This window comes from Octopus sinensis, linkage group LG4 (assembly GCF_006345805.1).
Source record: "Octopus sinensis linkage group LG4, ASM634580v1, whole genome shotgun sequence".
In the NCBI taxonomy this organism is placed as follows: Eukaryota; Metazoa; Mollusca; class Cephalopoda; order Octopoda; family Octopodidae; genus Octopus; species Octopus sinensis.
In genome coordinates, this window is record NC_043000.1 from 6,589,404 (window position 1) to 6,607,008 (window position 17,605).

Here is a 17,605-nt window from a genome sequence, read left to right on the forward strand (position 1 = left end):
CCTGAATTCACTTGAACCGCCAGACCTGCCGCCACACATCCTGAAGTTAAAAGTCGGTGCGCCCATTATGCTCATCAGGAATTTGGTTCCATCTAAACAGTGCAACGGCACACGTCTGGTTGTGAAACATTTGCCACCACATTTAATAACGGCCACAATACTTACCGGTTGTGGGAAGGGAGAGGACGTCTTCATTCCACGCATGCACCTTCAACCGTCGGGCGCTGACCTACCAATCCACTTCAGGCGTTCTCAGTTTCCTATTAAACTCTGCTTCGCAATGTCCATCAATAAATCCCAAGGCCAAACGCTACAAGTCGCTGGGTTACAGTTGGGCGAACAGTGCTTCGCCCATGGTCAACTCTATGTGGGCTGTTCACGCGTTGGGAGGCGCAATGATGGGACAGCTAGGAACATTGTATACACAGAAGTATTCGAGTGAAGAGAAGACATTGCATCCTACACATGCGCCTTCGTTCCCTAGAGGGAAAGGACTAGATTGGGATTAGTCGTTGCCTACTAGGGGGTCTTACATACCCGGGCAATGCCGGGCTATGCTGCTAGTAAAGAATATATATAAAACAAGACTGTAACTATAAATGTCTTTAAAGCCAACCACACATATGTATACAAGCTGTATGATAAATGGAAATAGTTGATGTGTGGAGGCCATGATCTTCTCCCGTGTATTGCCTCCCGTCTGCTAGTTGGCGTGTGGTGTGAGAGATGACTAGATCATGTCTTTATGGTCTGACATCTTAGGAAGAAAAGAGAAAGTCATAAGGCCTTGTATCAGAATCTTACACTCTAGAGCCATCTAGTGAGCTTGTTTAAACCCACTGTCAAGGGAGGTAACTGCACCTACAAGTTTGACGCTCAGGAGGAACAGAAAAGTCTTTGATGTATTGAGCCTATGTTCTTGGACAGAGAGGAAAACAATGGAGAGAGAGAAAAAAGAAAAGAGAGAGAGAGAAAAAAATGTGTAGGGATTAAGGCTTCAACATGATGAAATGACTGGAAGGAAGAGGCTGAATGGCAGGGAGATAATAGCGGTGACCCTGCTGAGCTTTTGTTTTGCAAGAATCTTGATGTGAAATCATGTGTTAAAACAGTTATTGCTATACTTAGGGATAATCATATTTTGCCAATTAAATACATGTGTAGTGATGCTACAGTGTAGGGTTCGGCGCGCATGCGCAGAATGGGACTACTTCCGGGTGGCCACCGGAAGTCTTCCCCATGCGCATGTGCGGGAAAACATCTCTCGAGCCCGCGAACCTCAAATCGCTCTCTTCGGCTCAAGACAGCACTGCGATCGGTCACGGTTTTCCTGGCTCTGACAGCCACACACCAGCTTCAACCAACTTCAACCAACCTCAACGACCAACACCAGCAGTATCTCAGAGGCTGTCTATTCCCCCATCAGACAACGTACAACCATGAATCAATAAACCAAGTTGTCTGTTCACCTTTAACCTGAGTTTCGTCTGTTTTGTTTTCTACAAGAATTTTTGTATGTGACTAAAAGGATCTCGACACCCTGCCAGTGCTTCGATGATAGATCCTTTCACGTTACAATTGGTGACCCCTAGTTGAGAAAAAAAGAACAGGATAGAAGACACAGCGAACAGGTTTTTTTTTGGGGCCGAAGAGCGCGGAAATTCACATTTATTTTCCTATTTCTCCTTTTCAGCACGGCGAGGTGGGTCAAATAGCCTTATTCATCGCACACAGTACAAAAAAAAAAAAAAGAAAACACACACACATTCATTTTTTTTTCTTTTCGTTTTGTTTTCCTTGTACACACCTATTCCTTTTTTTGCTTACCCACGAGGTGCACACACAAACACAGTTTGAATTGCCTTCTCGGTTCCCACGTGGTTCTCTCTCCGTTTCTCGACCATACCTTCTGCCCCCTTCTCACAGACTCCTTCCGACAAAGGCAAATGGCTTCAGGTTTGCCTTCATTACGGGGGATGCGGGGCTGTGGTTTGCACAGGTGGAATCACACTTTGCCCGCGCATACCATTCCGCCACAACAGAGCAGTTACATCTACTGTTTTCAAGTTTGCCCTCCCGGCTCGCAACATCGGTCAGGGATCTCATTGTGAGTCCCCATCCTGACGCCAATATGCGTCAGAAAGGCGGAGATCCTCCGTCGCAACACGCGCTCAGAGAGGAAAGTCAGTTTAATGAACTGATGGCCGACGAGCAGTTAGGGGACAGAACTCCATCCCAATTTCTGCGCCATCTAAGAGAGCTAAGCGGCAACGCCGCTGACGCGCCGCTCTTACGTAAGATATTTTTCTCAAGGCTGCCTGCCCACGTGCAGACAATGTTGGCCACGGCACTGGATGCTGTGTCTGTGGACCAGATCGCCACGATGGCCGACAAAGTGTTGGAGTTTTCGCGCCCATCTCCCTCGCGGGGCCTGTACGCATGCACAGAGCCCCCCCCCCCCCCCCCCGCCCCTCCGACGAACGATAAAATGGCCGAGAACATCGACGCGCTTACGCGGAGGATCGATGATCTGTGCCGTGCGATCGGACGCCAATCTCGTAGTCGCAGTAGCTCTATTTCCCGCAGTCGGAGTGACTCTGTTTCTCGTCCGGGTGGTGCTGGTACCATTCGAGATATGCCGAAAAGGCAGATCGGTGTACCCAGCCGTGCACTTTCAAGCCCTCGGAAAACTAAATCCGGAGGAGGTGAGCACGTCACCTTCTTCCATCTCGTTTCCAAACATCGTGCATTCTATGTAAAAGATCTGGTGTCGGAGAGAAATTCTTCATGGTAGACACCGGCTCCTGTTGCAGCATCTGGCCCCTTCGTCTGGCTGCAGACAAGCCCAAGCGCTCTTCGATTGTCTTGCATGCTATTGACTGTCTCCCATAACCACTTACGGTCAGGTTTCGCTGCGCCTCAACCTCAACCTTCGTCGAGATTTCGATGGGTTTCGTCATCGCTGACATCCCACATCCTATTCTCGGCGCTGATTTCCTGGATAGGTTAACCTATGGTGGATGTCAGGCGTCGGAGGCTTCTTGATAGCACGACGTCGCTCTCTACACCGACTGGGAGTTCCACCACTGCGGTCCTTAGCCCGACATTCTTTGTTGCCACCTCTGGAGACCCTTTTCACTCTCTTTTGGTTTCATTTCCGAGCTAGTGGACATTGCTTTAAACCGGAAAATCCCACCCACTCGACCTCCATTTCATCACCACCAATGGGCCACCTGTATTCTCACGCCCCCGGCGCCTAGCGCCAGACCGACTTAAAACGGCCAGAGCCGAGTTTGAGCACATGCTTCAACTTGGCCTTATACGCCCCCTCCACCAGCCATGGGCATCTCCCCTTCATTTGGCGCGAAAGGGCGAGTCTGATTTCGCCCGGTTGGAGACTATCGACGCCTCAATGCCGTCACAATAGCCGATCGCTATCCGATTAGAAATTCCAGGACTTTACAGCAAATCTCCATGGTTGTACCATTTTTTCGAAGGTCGATCTGATACGCGCTTACCACCAAATACCGGTCAACCCAGCCGACGTTCCAAAAACTGCAATCACTACCCCGTTGGGTGTTTTGAGTTTTTTGTACATGAGTTTCGGTTTGCGGAATGCTACTAGCACCTTCCAGCGTTTCATTGATGAGTTGTCCGCGGTCTTGATTTTGTGTTTGCCTATGTCGATGACATACTCATTGCGAGCGACACACGAGAAAATCATCTCCGGCACCTTTCTCAACTCTTCCAGCGTCTTCGCGCGTATAGCATACGCATAAACCCCGACAAGTGTGTTTTCGGACTCTCTTCCTAGATTTTCTAGGGATCATATTGATTCAACGGGAATCAGCCCCCTCTCGTCAAAAGTCGATGCCATTCAACGCATCGCACCCCCCACTTCCTTGCGCCAGCTCAGGCATTATCTAGGGATGGTCAATTTCTACCGACGCTTCATTCCCGGTTGTGCAGATAAGCTGCTACTCTCACCAGGCTGTTAAAGGACTCTCCTAGAAAGGACAGTCAAGTCACCCTCTCTGTTGAGGCAGTGACAGCCTTTGAGTCCATTAAGAAGGAGCTGGCTTCTGTTTCTTTGCTTGCAATCCAGTTCCTGGTGCTTCTCTCTCTTTGACTGTGGACGCATCGGACACTGCCATTGGCGCTGTGTTACAACATACAGTGGATGACCATGTTCGACCTCTAGCCTTCTTTTCCGTCAACTGCAACCAGCTGAACGACGATACAGCACCTTTGATCGTGAGCTCCTAGCGATCTATCTATCGGTTCGTCATTTCCAGCATCAACTTGAAGGGCGAGATTTTGTGATCTATACGGATCACAAGCCCCTTACGTTTGCCCTGTTTTCAAAAACGGACAAACTCTCACCCCGTGCTTTTCGGCACCTGGATTTTATCTCTCAATTTACTAGCAACATTCGACACATACCTGGAAAAGAGAACGTTCCTGCTGACGCTCTCTCTCGCCTTCCAGTTTGCGCCCTTTCGTCTCCTGCTGCTATCGACTTAGCTGCCATATCGCAGGAGCAGCCACCTTTGGCGTCGTTAGATTTAACTTCTCCCAAGTTCTCCTGTTGCCAGTTTTCCTACCTTCCGCTTCCGTCAGCCGAAGGCACCATTCTTTGTGACACTTCAACTGGATCTCCCAGGCCACTGGTGCCTGAGACCCATCAACGCTCAGTGTTTGAAGCACTGCCACTCCTTATCACATCCTGGCATCGCTGCCACCCTCAAACTAATCACTGCTCGGTTTTCTGGCCGAATATGCGTCGCACAATTACTTGTTGGACACGCACCTGCTCCAAGTGTCAACGATCCAAGATTCACTGGCACGTTCGTGCCCCGCTTGGACAATTCCCCCCACGGAGGCCCGTTTTCGCCATGTCCACATCGATCTGGTTGGACATGGCCTGTGAGTCGCGGGTTCTCTTATCTATTAACTTGTGTCGATCGTTTCTCCCGCTGGCCAGAAGCCATTCCGATAGCAGACATTTCTGCTGAGACTGTTGCGCGAGCTTTCGTTTCAAACTGGATTTCTCGCTTCGGAGTCCCGTCCCGATTGACAACTGATCGTGGACGACAGTGAGGCCTCGCTATTTCGCGAATTGTCGCGAATTTTGGGTATGCACCATATCCACCACAAGCTACCATCCAGCGTCTAATGGATTGGTTGAGCGGTTCCATAGACAGCTCAAGGCCGCTCTTCGTGCCTCTTCGGACCCACAGTCCTGGATCGAATTTCTGCCCATTGTGCTTCTCGGCTGTCGGACTGCTGTCAAGGCAGACCTGGGGTTTTCTGCTGCAGAGCTGCTGTATGGTACCACACTGGCATTGCCCGGTACGATGTTGGTGCCAGACACTTCCCCGCCCCATGATCCGGCGACCTATGTCACCAGACTGCGGGAATATTTTTCAAACCTTCCGCCCATGCTTCCCAGAAAGCAATCTCCACCGTCCATCTTCCACCGGATATGAACACCTGGTCGCATGTTTTTGTTCGGGACGATTCTGTGAAGGGCCCACTTGTTTCTCCCTATAAGGACCTTTTCGTGTGCTTTCGCACACCAAAGGTTTTCACGATTGAGATAAATGGTCGTTCGGAGACCGTTTCCGTGGACCGTTTAAAAAAGGCACATTTTGAGACGTCTTCATCTTTTGATGACAACCTTGACACACCCACCTATGCACCTTTAACAACACTTTCACCTGCACAAACGCCTTCACCTGCACAAACGCCTTCACCTGCACAAACACCTTCACCGGCTCCTACAACACCACCCTCGCCGTCAACGGGGCCCCGAGCACACCGTATGTTACAAAATCGGGCAGAACAGTGCATTGGCCCAAGAAACTTTCAAAAACAATTTACATTTAACTTTAAAATGTTTCTTATTGTATAATAGTATGTACCAAGTCTTCTGGGGGATCGGCAAGCCTTCTGTTTTCTGCAGCACCACCACAATATTCTGGTTGCCGTACTTCGCACTCGGAGGGGAGCCCTGTAGTGATGCTACAGTGTAGGGTTCGGCGCGCATGCGCAGAATGGGACTACTTCCGGGTGGCCACCGGAAGTCTTCCCCATGCGCATGTGCGGGAAAACATCTCTCGAGCCCGCGAACCTCAAATCGCTCTCTTCGGCTCAAGACAGCACTGCGATCGGTCACGGTTTTCCTGGCTCTGACAGCCACACACCAGCTTCAACCAACTTCAACCAACCTCAACGACCAACACCAGCAGTATCTCAGAGGCTGTCTATTCCCCCATCAGACAACGTACAACCATGAATCAATAAACCAAGTTGTCTGTTCACCTTTAACCTGAGTTTCGTCTGTTTGTTTTCTACAAGAATTTTTGTATGTGACTAGAAAGGATCTCGACACCCTGCCAGTGCTTCGATGATAGATCCTTTCACGTTACACATGCTTTATATGTTTGGTCATTACTTCAGCTTTATTATTACAATTTTTTCTGTGTAAAAGTTCTTTCATCACGCCTCCTGTGACCTCTTCAATGACTCTTAATTTCACGTGTCTCCTCTTTGAGACATGCAGGATAGAGAGTTGCTGAAGAGGTCACACAGTGTGTGACAAAAGAGCTTTAACAAAGAAACAAAAGAAAACCGCTATCAGATCTAAAAGGTTCTTAAATAAACTGAAAAATCCAGCAGAAGAAGATTTGATTTGGTTTTTCTCAAATGAGGAAAACTTTGACCAAGTTCAAAAAGTTAACAGAAGAAATGACAGATGATTAAGTGCAAACCCTTCTGAAGGTCCATAAATCTTTCCTCAAATATCTTATGCACCCTTACGCTGCATTGAAAAGGGGCAATACCCCGAAACGCGTCTGTAGCTGCCGACCAAGTAGTGTGGAGCGACTGACCTCCCTTGTTCAAAGGTTATGTGGATACAGATTGTGTATCAAATAGCTAACTTAAGGCGATGGCCTCATGGAGCTAATAAGCGGTCAGCTTTTTTCTTATTTTTATAAGAATGCCATATTAGTATGGCGATAACTAATATTTTCCGGGAACGCTGCCGTTGTTCTCTTTTAGAGAGACTAGTAATTTTAATATTTCTATTATTGAAAACAAGTGGATGTATTCCACCGAAGCTAGGTAAATAAAACCTTTGAACAGAGATTGTCGGAAGCGACACCTACTGGTTTGGCTACGCTGCATTGAAAAGGGGCAATACCCCGAAACGCGTCTGTAGCTGCGCTGCCGGCCAAGTAGTGTGGAGCGACTGACCTCCCTTGTTCAAAGGTTATGTGGATACAGACTGTGTATCAAATAGCTAACTTAAGGCGATGGCCTCATGGAGCTAATAAGCGGTCAGCTTTTTTCTTATTTTTATAAGAATGCCATATTAGTATGGCGATAACTAATATTTTCCGGGAACGCTGCCGTTGTTCTCTTTTAGAGAGACTTAGTAATTTTAATATTTCTATTATTGAAAACAAGTGGATGTATTCCACCGAAGCTAGGTAAATAAAACCTTTGAACAGAGATTGTCGGAAGCGACACCTACTGGTTTGGCTACGCTGCATTGAAAAGGGGCAATACCCCGAAACGCGTCTGTAGCTGCCGGCCAAGTAGTGTGGAGCGACTGACCTCCCTTGTTCAAAGGTTATGTGGATACAGATTGTGTATCAAATAGCTAACTTAAGGCGATGGCCTCATGGAGCTAATAAGCGGTCAGCTTTTTTCTTATTTTTATAAGAATGCCATATTAGTATGGCGATAACTAATATTTTCCGGGAACGCTGCCGTTGTTCTCTTTTAGAGAGACTTAGTAATTTTAATATTTCTATTATTGAAAACAAGTGGATGTATTCCACCGAAGCTAGGTAAATAAAACCTTTGAACAGAGATTGTCGGAAGCGACACCTACTGGTTTGGCTACGCTGCATTGAAAAGGGGCAATACCCCGAAACGCGTCTGTAGCTGCCGGCCAAGTAGTGTGGAGCGACTGACCTCCCTTGTTCAAAGGTTATGTGGATACAGATTGTGTATCAAATAGCTAACTTAAGGCGATGGCCTCATGGAGCTAATAAGCGGTCAGCTTTTTTCTTATTTTTATAAGAATGCCATATTAGTATGGCGATAACTAATATTTTCCGGGAACGCTGCCGTTATTCTCTTTTAGAGAGACTTAGTAATTTTAATATTTCTATTATTGAAAACAAGTGGATGTATTCCACCGAAGCTAGGTAAATAAAACCTTTGAACAGAGATTGTCGGAAGCGACACCTACTGGTTTGGCTACGCTGCATTGAAAAGGGGCAATACCCCGAAACGCGTCTGTAGCTGCCGGCCAAGTAGTGTGGAGCGACTGACCTCCTTGTTCAAAGGTTATGTGGATACAGATTGTGTATCAAATAGCTAACTTAAGGCGATGGCCTCATGGAGCTAATAAGCGGTCAGCTTTTTTCTTATTTTTATAAGAATGCCATATTAGTATGGCGATAACTAATATTTTCCGGGAACGCTGCCGTTGTTCTCTTTTAGAGAGACTTAGTAATTTTAATATTTCTATTATTGAAAACAAGTGGATGTATTCCACCGAAGCTAGGTAAATAAAACCTTTGAACAGAGATTGTCGGAAGCGACACCTACTGGTTTGGCTACGCTGCATTGAAAAGGGGCAATACCCCGAAACGCGTCTGTAGCTGCCGGCCAAGTAGTGTGGAGCGACTGACCTCCCTTGTTCAAAGGTTATGTGGATACAGATTGTGTATCAAATAGCTAACTTAAGGCGATGGCCTCATGGAGCTAATAAGCGGTCAGCTTTTTTCTTATTTTTATAAGAATGCCATATTAGTATGGCGATAACTAATATTTTCGGGAACGCTGCCGTTGTTCTCTTTTAGAGAGACTTAGTAATTTTAATATTTCTATTATATATATATATATATATATATATATATATATATATATATATATTATATATATATATATATATATATATATATATATATATATATATAATATATATATATATATATAGAGAGAGAGAGAGGGAGGGAGACATATATATATATGTGTGTGTGTGTACATAGATATATATGATGAACTCTCCAATTGAAGATGACATATGACCAATCAGTTTTGTGCCGAACAACCTGAACAACAAATGCTATGTTTATGGTGATCAAATGCATGTGCTGCACATTAGCTCACCCTCTCCACCAAATCGATGTTGTCTGGACAGGTGCACAGTGTACCATGCATCAGGTGTTGAAGTGATTGCAGAAAATTCATATATTTTTGCTGTTGATGAAATTTTAAGTTATTGTTAAAATTTCATCAACATTAGACACAAATGAAGTAATATTTCTAAAATTTCATCTTCTTACAAGTTAGAAAGACCCCCTTCATAGGGATTTAACACCCACAATCTAGTCATTTTATCTAAGCAATGACAAATACAGTTGTACTCTTGGAAGCTGTAGGGTCACCCGAGCATAAAAGATGAGCATTATTTGTAATTCAATGGTACAACAGTGTAAGAGTTTGTTTTGAGATATACTTAGATTGTAATTTCTGCAATGTGCTGCATAAATTGTCAAGTAAATGAGAGGCATCTTTGCCTCCACTAATTCAGTTGCAAATGTTGAGTAAAGTTATTTGGTTGCAGACCTCCTTTGAGTCTTTTTATTATCACTGGGTCACACATAGTCTCCAGATGGTAACATTGATTTCAAGGCCTTCCCAGATGAGTGACTGGTTATTCAAAGACATTTATAGATTGTAAATTTATTCTGTCCAGTTACCGATCAGTATAGTGATCATTTGCAAACTCCAGAGGTGACACTTTCATTTCGCTTTAGCCCTCATGTCACACAGTTCAAACGCACACACACACACACACACACACACACACACACACACACACCACACACACATTAGGTTTGGAAGCAAACTTCTTATCACAAAGCCACATTTTTTTTTCCCTATCATGAATAGCAACAGTTACTTATAAGTTTCACCTCTTGAAATTTTCAGAGTGTGACAAGAACAAAGGATTTGCTAATAATAGGGTGAGAATGGGAGGGGCTAAATACTTACACAGGCTGCTGGAAGGGTGTTACCAGAAGGTGGGAATGGTGAAGAGAGCAGAAGGAGACAGGGTGGTGGGGTGGGGGAATGTTACCTTCAGTCAGTCAGTTAAGAAAGCATGTTTGAAGCAGAAAAATGGGTAGGCGGCTTTGTGTGTGTGCATGTATGTGTGAGAGAGAGAGAGAGTGTGTGCGCATGTGCGTTTGTGTGTGTGTGTAAATGAATGTTGCTTTGACAAGTGTATACAGGTATGTGTAGTTGTATTGGGTATTTTAGATCTGGAGAATTAAGTTGAAGAGAAGAATTAGGTACAATATGCCAAAGATTTAACTCCTTTACTACCAACCCACCTCTGATTGCTTGATACAAATTTTCTATTTTAAATATTCTAGATTAAAATCTTCCACTAATATTTCATTGCTCATTTATGTTCCAAATACCAGCTTAATAATGCCAAAGTTATTTTGCCAAAGTCTTCATTATTTTCAAAATAAATTGGAAACAAAAGCAGAGTAGTTTAATGCAGATATGGTATTATAATCGTTAAGAAGTGCTAAATGGAGAAGAGGAATGGAAAAAATGAAGGAAAGAAGCAAAAAGATTTTGTGTTCTTTCAGCTTAGGGAATAAATGAGAGGGATTTTGATAAAATAACTTTGTGTCAAATCTAGCCATGTCCACGCACACACGCACACACATACATATATATATATATATATCATCATCATCATCATCATCGTTTAGTGTCCACTTTCCATGCTAGCATGGGTTGGACGGGTCAACTGGGGTCTGTGAAGCTGGAAGGCTTCGTCAGGCCCAGTCAGATCTGGCAGTGTTTCTACGGCTGGATGCCCTTCCTAACGCCAACCACTCCGCGAGTGTAGTGGGTGTTTTTTACGTGCCACCTGCACAGGTACCAGACAGAGCTGGCGAACGGCCACGAACGGATGGTGCTTTTACGTGTCACCGGCACGGGGCCAGGCGATGCTGGCAACGGACACGAACGGATGGTGCTTTTACGTGCCACCGACACGGGGCCAGACTGAGCTGGCAACCGGCCACGAACGGACGGTGCTTTTACGAGTCACCGACACGGTTGCCAGACAGAGCTGGCAAACGGCCACGAGCGGACGGTGCTTTTACGTGTCACCGGCACGGGGGCCAGCCGAGGCTGGCAACGGACACGAACGGATGGTGCTTTTACGTGCCACCGACACGGGGCCAGACAGAGTTGGCAAACGGCCACGAACGGATGGTGCTTTTACGTGCCACCGACACGGGGCCAGACAGAGCTGGCAAACGGCCACGAACGGACGGTGCTTTTACGTGTCACCGGCACGGGGCCAGGCGAGGCTGGCAACGAACACGAACGGATGGTGCTTTTACGTGCCACCGACACGGGGCCAGGCAGAGCTGGCAAACGGCCATGAGCGAATGGTGCTTTTACGTATCACCGGCACGGGTGCCAGACGAGGCTGACAGCGGACACGAACGGATGGGTCACTTAACCCCTGCTTTCTGATATATGATTTGATTTTGATTGTTCTCACTGGTCTTGCCGGGTCTTCTCATGCACAGCATACTTCCATATAATAAAATAAATGCACCCTTTTAAAGCCTAGCCAGGCTCATGGGCCCGGTTTCCTGGTTTCAATGGCGTATCTGTTCCCCAGCTGGATGGGAAGCCAGTCCATCGCAGTGTTACTCATTTTTGCCAGCTGAGTGGACTGGAGCAATGTGAAATGAAGTGTTTTGCTCAAGAACACAACGCGTCGCCCGGTCCAGGAATCAAAACCACAATCTTACGATCATGATGCTGACACCCTAACCACTAAGCCATGCACCGCCACACACACACATCATCATCATCATCATCGTTTAACGTCCGTTTTCTGTGCTAGCACGGGTTGGACGGTTCGACCGGGGTCTGGGAAGCCAGGGCTGCACCAGGCTCCAGTCTGATCTGGCAGTGTTTCTACAGCTGGATGCCCTTCCTAACGCCAACCATTCTGCGAGTGTAGTGGGTGCTTTTTACGTGCCACCTGCACAGGTGCCAGGGGGGGTCTGGCATCGGCCACGATCGGTTGGTGCTTTTAACGTGCCACCGGCAGGAAGCCAGCCAAGGCGGCGCTGGCATCGGCCACGTTCGGACGGTGCTTTTTATGTGCCACCGACACAGGTATCACAACTACTATTTCCATTGATATTTGTTTTGATGTTCGTGTACATGCACTTGACTCAACAGGTCTCCTCAAGCACAGTGAGACGTTCCGGGTTCCAAGGTACTTTGAATGGGCAGGGGCTATGCAGAACTGGAGCATCCCAGGTCTTTGTAGTCACAGCACATCTCCAGAAATTTCGGTCCTTCACCATTGCCTCAGTGAGGCCCAACGCTCTGAGGTCATGCTTGACTACCTCATCCCATGTCTTCCTGGGTCTACCTCTCCCCCTGATTCCTTCAACTGTTTGGGAGCGGCACTTCTTCACACATCTCTCCTCATCCATCCGCAGTATATGACCATACCATCACAAGCGTCACTCTTGCACACCGCATCTGATGCTTCTTATGTCCAGCATTTCTCTCAGGGTGCTTACACTCTGTCGTGCGTGCACACTGACATTACACATCCAGCGGATCATGCTAGCTTCATTTCTTTCAAGTCTACGCATGTCCTCTGCAGTCACGGCCCACGTTTCACTGCCGTGAAGCATGGCAGTTCGCACACATGCATCATACAACCTACCTTTCACTCTGAGTGAGAGACCCTTTGTCGCCAGTAGGGGTAGGGGCTTTCTAAACTTTGCCCAGGCTATTCGTATTCTAGTGGTGACACTCTCTGAGCATCCACCTCCACTACTAACTTGGTCACCCAGGTAGCGGAAACTATCAACTACTTCTAGTTTCTCCCCCTGGAGTGTGATGGAATCTGTTTTCTGAGTATTTGTGGTGTCTATTGTCCCTGTGCATCTGCCGCACATGAAAGCTATCTTATCAGTTAATTTCCCTTTGATGTTGCTGCACCTCTTATGCGTCCATAGCTTACACTGGGTGCATCTTATGGAGTTTCTACCTACACCTTTCCTACAGATCAAGCAGGGCAACCTACCCGAGGGTGTGTGTGCTGAGTTCACCTTTCTGCTTACTATAACTTTGGTCTTTGCTACATTTACTCTAAGGCCCTTTGATTCTAACCCTTGTTTCCACACCCGAAATTTCTTTTCTAGTTTCGGTAGTGATTCTGCTATGAGAGCCAGGTCATCAGCATAGAGGAGCTCCCAGGGGCAACCTGTTTTGAATTACTCTGTTATTGCCTGGAGGATTATGATGAATAAAAGGGGACTGAGGGCTGAGCCTTGGTGTACACCTACTTCTACCCGGAATTCTTCACTATATTTGTTGCCAATCCTAACCTTGCTGACAGCCTCTCTGTATAGAGCCTGTACAGCCCTTATTAGCCATTCGTCAATCTCCAGTTCCCGCATCGACCACCAGATAAGGGATCGGGGAACCCTGTCAAAGGCTTTCTCCAAGTCCACAAAAGCTATGTAGAGGGGTTTATCTTTAGCTAGGTACTTCTCCTGCAGTTGTCGGACCAGGAATATAGCATCAGTGGTGCTTCTACCCAGCACAAAACCGAACTGCATCTCATCTAAGCAAATCCTCTCCCTAATGAGATGGGTTATGACCCTCTCTGTGACCTTCATCACCTGATCCAACAGTTTAATACCCCTGTAGTTATTTCTATCTAGAGCATCACCCTTACCCTTGTAGCAATTGACTATGGTGCTGCTGCACCAGTCATTGGGTATGACTCCATTGTGAACTACCTGGTTTACAATGCGGGTGACTAGGGCATAGCCCACATAGCCAGCTGTTTTAAGCATCTCAGCAGTGATACCTGATGGGCCGGGGGCTTTACCTGGTTTCATACCCTTAATTGCCTTAACTACAAGGGAGCTGTCTATTCGGGTAGCTGGTCCCTCTACTGGGTCAACATTTGGCAGGCTCTCCTCCTCCCATTCATTCTCCTCATTCAGCAGTCTTTCATAATGGCTTCTCCAAGCCTCTTTCTTTTCACTAGCAGTAAAAGCAAGTGCCCCATCATCCATGCGGACACATTTCTCTCCTGTAACATCACTATTTTCTCTGACACACTGTCTAGCAATCCGAAATACCTCAGTTCTTTGGTCCTCACGTCGCTGGACATTGGCAAACTTCTTCTTTTCTGCTATATCTTTGGCTATGTATACCTGCCGCCCAGCCTCCCTTTTGGCTACTTGGTACGGTTCCCTGCTACTCCCATCCCTCCAGGCTCTCCAGGCCTGTTTCTTTGCACTAATGGCTTTGTCTACTGCACTATTCCACCACCACATAACTCTAGGTCTGGAAGGGACTTTGCACCATTCACAGACTTGGTCTGTGGCACTCAGCAAGCTGTCCCGTAGGAATTTCCAGCTACCTTCTATGTCCGACGTCTGTAGCTCCTCCTCCCTCTCATCAAATTTCTTGATGAGGATGTCCCTAAATCTCTGACCATGTGAAGGGTTCTTTAGCTTCCAAATCCTTCTTTTCTGGATTGGTCTGCTTTTTGGAGTCCTTCTGGCCTCAAGCCTAAAGTCACTAATGATTAGCCTATGCTGAGGGATACACTCTTCACCCGGAGGGTCTTGGTATTTAACGTGACCCTGCATCCCGCTGTCTGGTGAGGATGAAGTCTATTTGGCTAGCGGAGTCTCCTGACTGATAAGTTATAAGGTGGCAGTCAGGCTTCCTGAAGTTAGTGTTGCAGATTAAAAGGTTACATGCATCACAGAATTCCAGCAGTCTAGTTCCCTCATCATTTCTGGTGCCAATACCATGGCCACCGTGTATGCGTGCTTGCATGTGTATGTATGTATGTACGTGTGCATGTATGTGTGTATGTATGTATGTATGAATGAATTTATTTATTTCACATGTGTTCTTTCTAAGCAAATGATTTGACCTGAGACAGTGAGTTGAAATTAAAACGATTGCTGCATGGAAGGCCATTCAGAAACACACAAAATCTGTTAATTTCACTGAAATATTCATTATTTGTTATATGATATTAAAATTCTCTCAGTGCAAACTGTAACCTGGTCACTGACAAGAACACGCACATTAATACATTTATGTGTATGTGTGTGTATCCATACACGCACACACCTATGTGAAGGGGTATGTGTGTGTGTGGGGTTCACATGTATGCGCATGTGGGCATGCACACACACACACTCTTCCTACATATTAGTTTAATTTAGGAGAACAGAAAGAGAAACCCTACAATTTAGAGGACAGGATATAAGAAGTGTAGGACGTTTGGGATGACTAAAATATGTAGGAAGAGAGATTACAGTACAGACAATAGAGTACGTACACATGGGTGTGTTTTTGAATATCAAATTGCATGACATAGCATCATTATGCCAAGTATTTTTAAAGGAGCAATCATTAAACGAATGTTTGGTCACATCAGAAGTCTTTGGAAGGATTGGCTTCTGGCAATCATTTTTGAGAGATTTTTGATACTGAAAAAACTGTTGGATTTTTAATTTCATGTTTCTTCATGCACAAAACACACACACACATATATATTCGAAGTGAGGCAGCAAAGTTCATGGCTTTAAGGATAATGTAAAAGGCCTGACCTTTCAAGTTTTTTTACAAGGCTTAGAAAAACTGAAGGACCACTGCAATAAGTGTGTGAATCTGAGAAGGGAATAAGTTCGATAAAATCATGACTAACTGACTGCCCCTTCTTTATTTTCTTTTACTCAAAGTCAGGAACTTTTCAGCACCCCCTCATGTGTGTGTATACATCGTCATCATCATCATCATCATCGTTTAACGCCTGTTTTCCATGCTGGCATGGGTTGGACAGTTCGACCAGGGATCTGGGAAGCCAGGAGGCTGCACCAGGTTCGAGTCTGATCTGGAAGTGTTTCTACATCTGGAAGCCCTTCTTAATGCCAACCACTCCGTGAGTGTAGTGGGTGCTTTTTATGTGCCACCGGCACAGGTGCCACGGGAGGCTGGCAGCCGCCACGATCAGTTGGTGCTTTTTACGTGCCACCGACATTATACATATATATATATATATGCATACACATACACACACATACATACATTTACACATATATATATGTGTGTATCATCATCATCATTTAATGACTGTTTTCCATGCTAGCATGGGTTGGACCATTTGACAGGAGCTGGCAAGTCAGAGAGCTGCACGAGGCCCCACTTGTCTGTTTTAGCATGATTTCCATGACTTGATGCCCTTCCTAATGCCAACCACTTTACAGCATGTACTGGGTGCTTTTTATGGGGTGCCAGCATGGGAGCTCTTTACATGGCACTAGGACAGGTGCGTAGACATAGCACTGGCATGGATGTGTTTTATGTGGAACCGGTACAGATTCTTTTTATGTGACACTAGCATCGGTGCTTTGTATGTGACACTGGCATGAGTGCTTTCTTATGGTGCAGTGGCATGGGTGCCTTCTATATGGCACCAGCACGAATGATTTGTACATGGCACAAGCACCTGCGAGCTCGCAATACAAGGATCTCTCAGCTGAGAGGAGTGGAACCAAGTGATTGGAGTATGATAGAGGCAACTCTTTTACTATTGAGGAGGGGGGAGATAGTGGTGGTGGAGGAGGAGGGGAGTGGAAGAAGAAGAGGAGGAGGAGGAGGAGTTATATATGAAAATGTACATAAAATATGACCTGAGTGGGTTTTATTGAAATAATGTTACTGAAATAATTTTATTGAAATAACTAGATCCAAATCTATGAGTTTAGCCAAACTTAAATGATTTAAAACTTATTGAGACAGCTTTTCTAAAACTGGATGCTCTTCCAGTCACTTGTTGCCAAGTAAGGTAATATTCCCACATGGAGGCATGTTTTTGCAAAGTATTGGAATACTGAAGTTGCTGCTTGACTGCATGGTTTCTGGTTCAGTCCTGCTACTTGGCACCTTGAGCTAATACCTTTTATATAGCTGCAAACTGACCAAAGTCTTATGAGTGGATTTGGTGGATGGAAACTGAAAGAAGCCCATTGTATATATCTGTGTGTGTGTGTGAATGTGATTTGCCTGTCTGTATGTGTGTGTGTTCATTTGTGTGTGTGTGTGTTTGTTCTGGCATCGTATGACTGTTGTAAGGAAGCATCCCTGTCATACAATCAATGTCTTTGTTTCCAGTCCTCCATGAAAACATGCCTGGCTAGGGGGAAATGTTATCTTACTTGGAAACAGGTATGGTTTGGTGACAGGAAGGGCATCCTGTCATAGAAAATTTGCCGTTAATAAATTCCATCTGACCCATGCAAGCATAGGAAAGAGGACATAAAAATTATGTTGATTTATGTGACATCTCGCGCTGGTGCCATGTAAAATGCACACGTACCAGTGTCACATGAAATGCACTCATGCTGGTGCCACATAAAAAGCACCCAGTACATAGTGGTTGACATTAGGAAGGGCAGGCAGCCATAGAAACCTA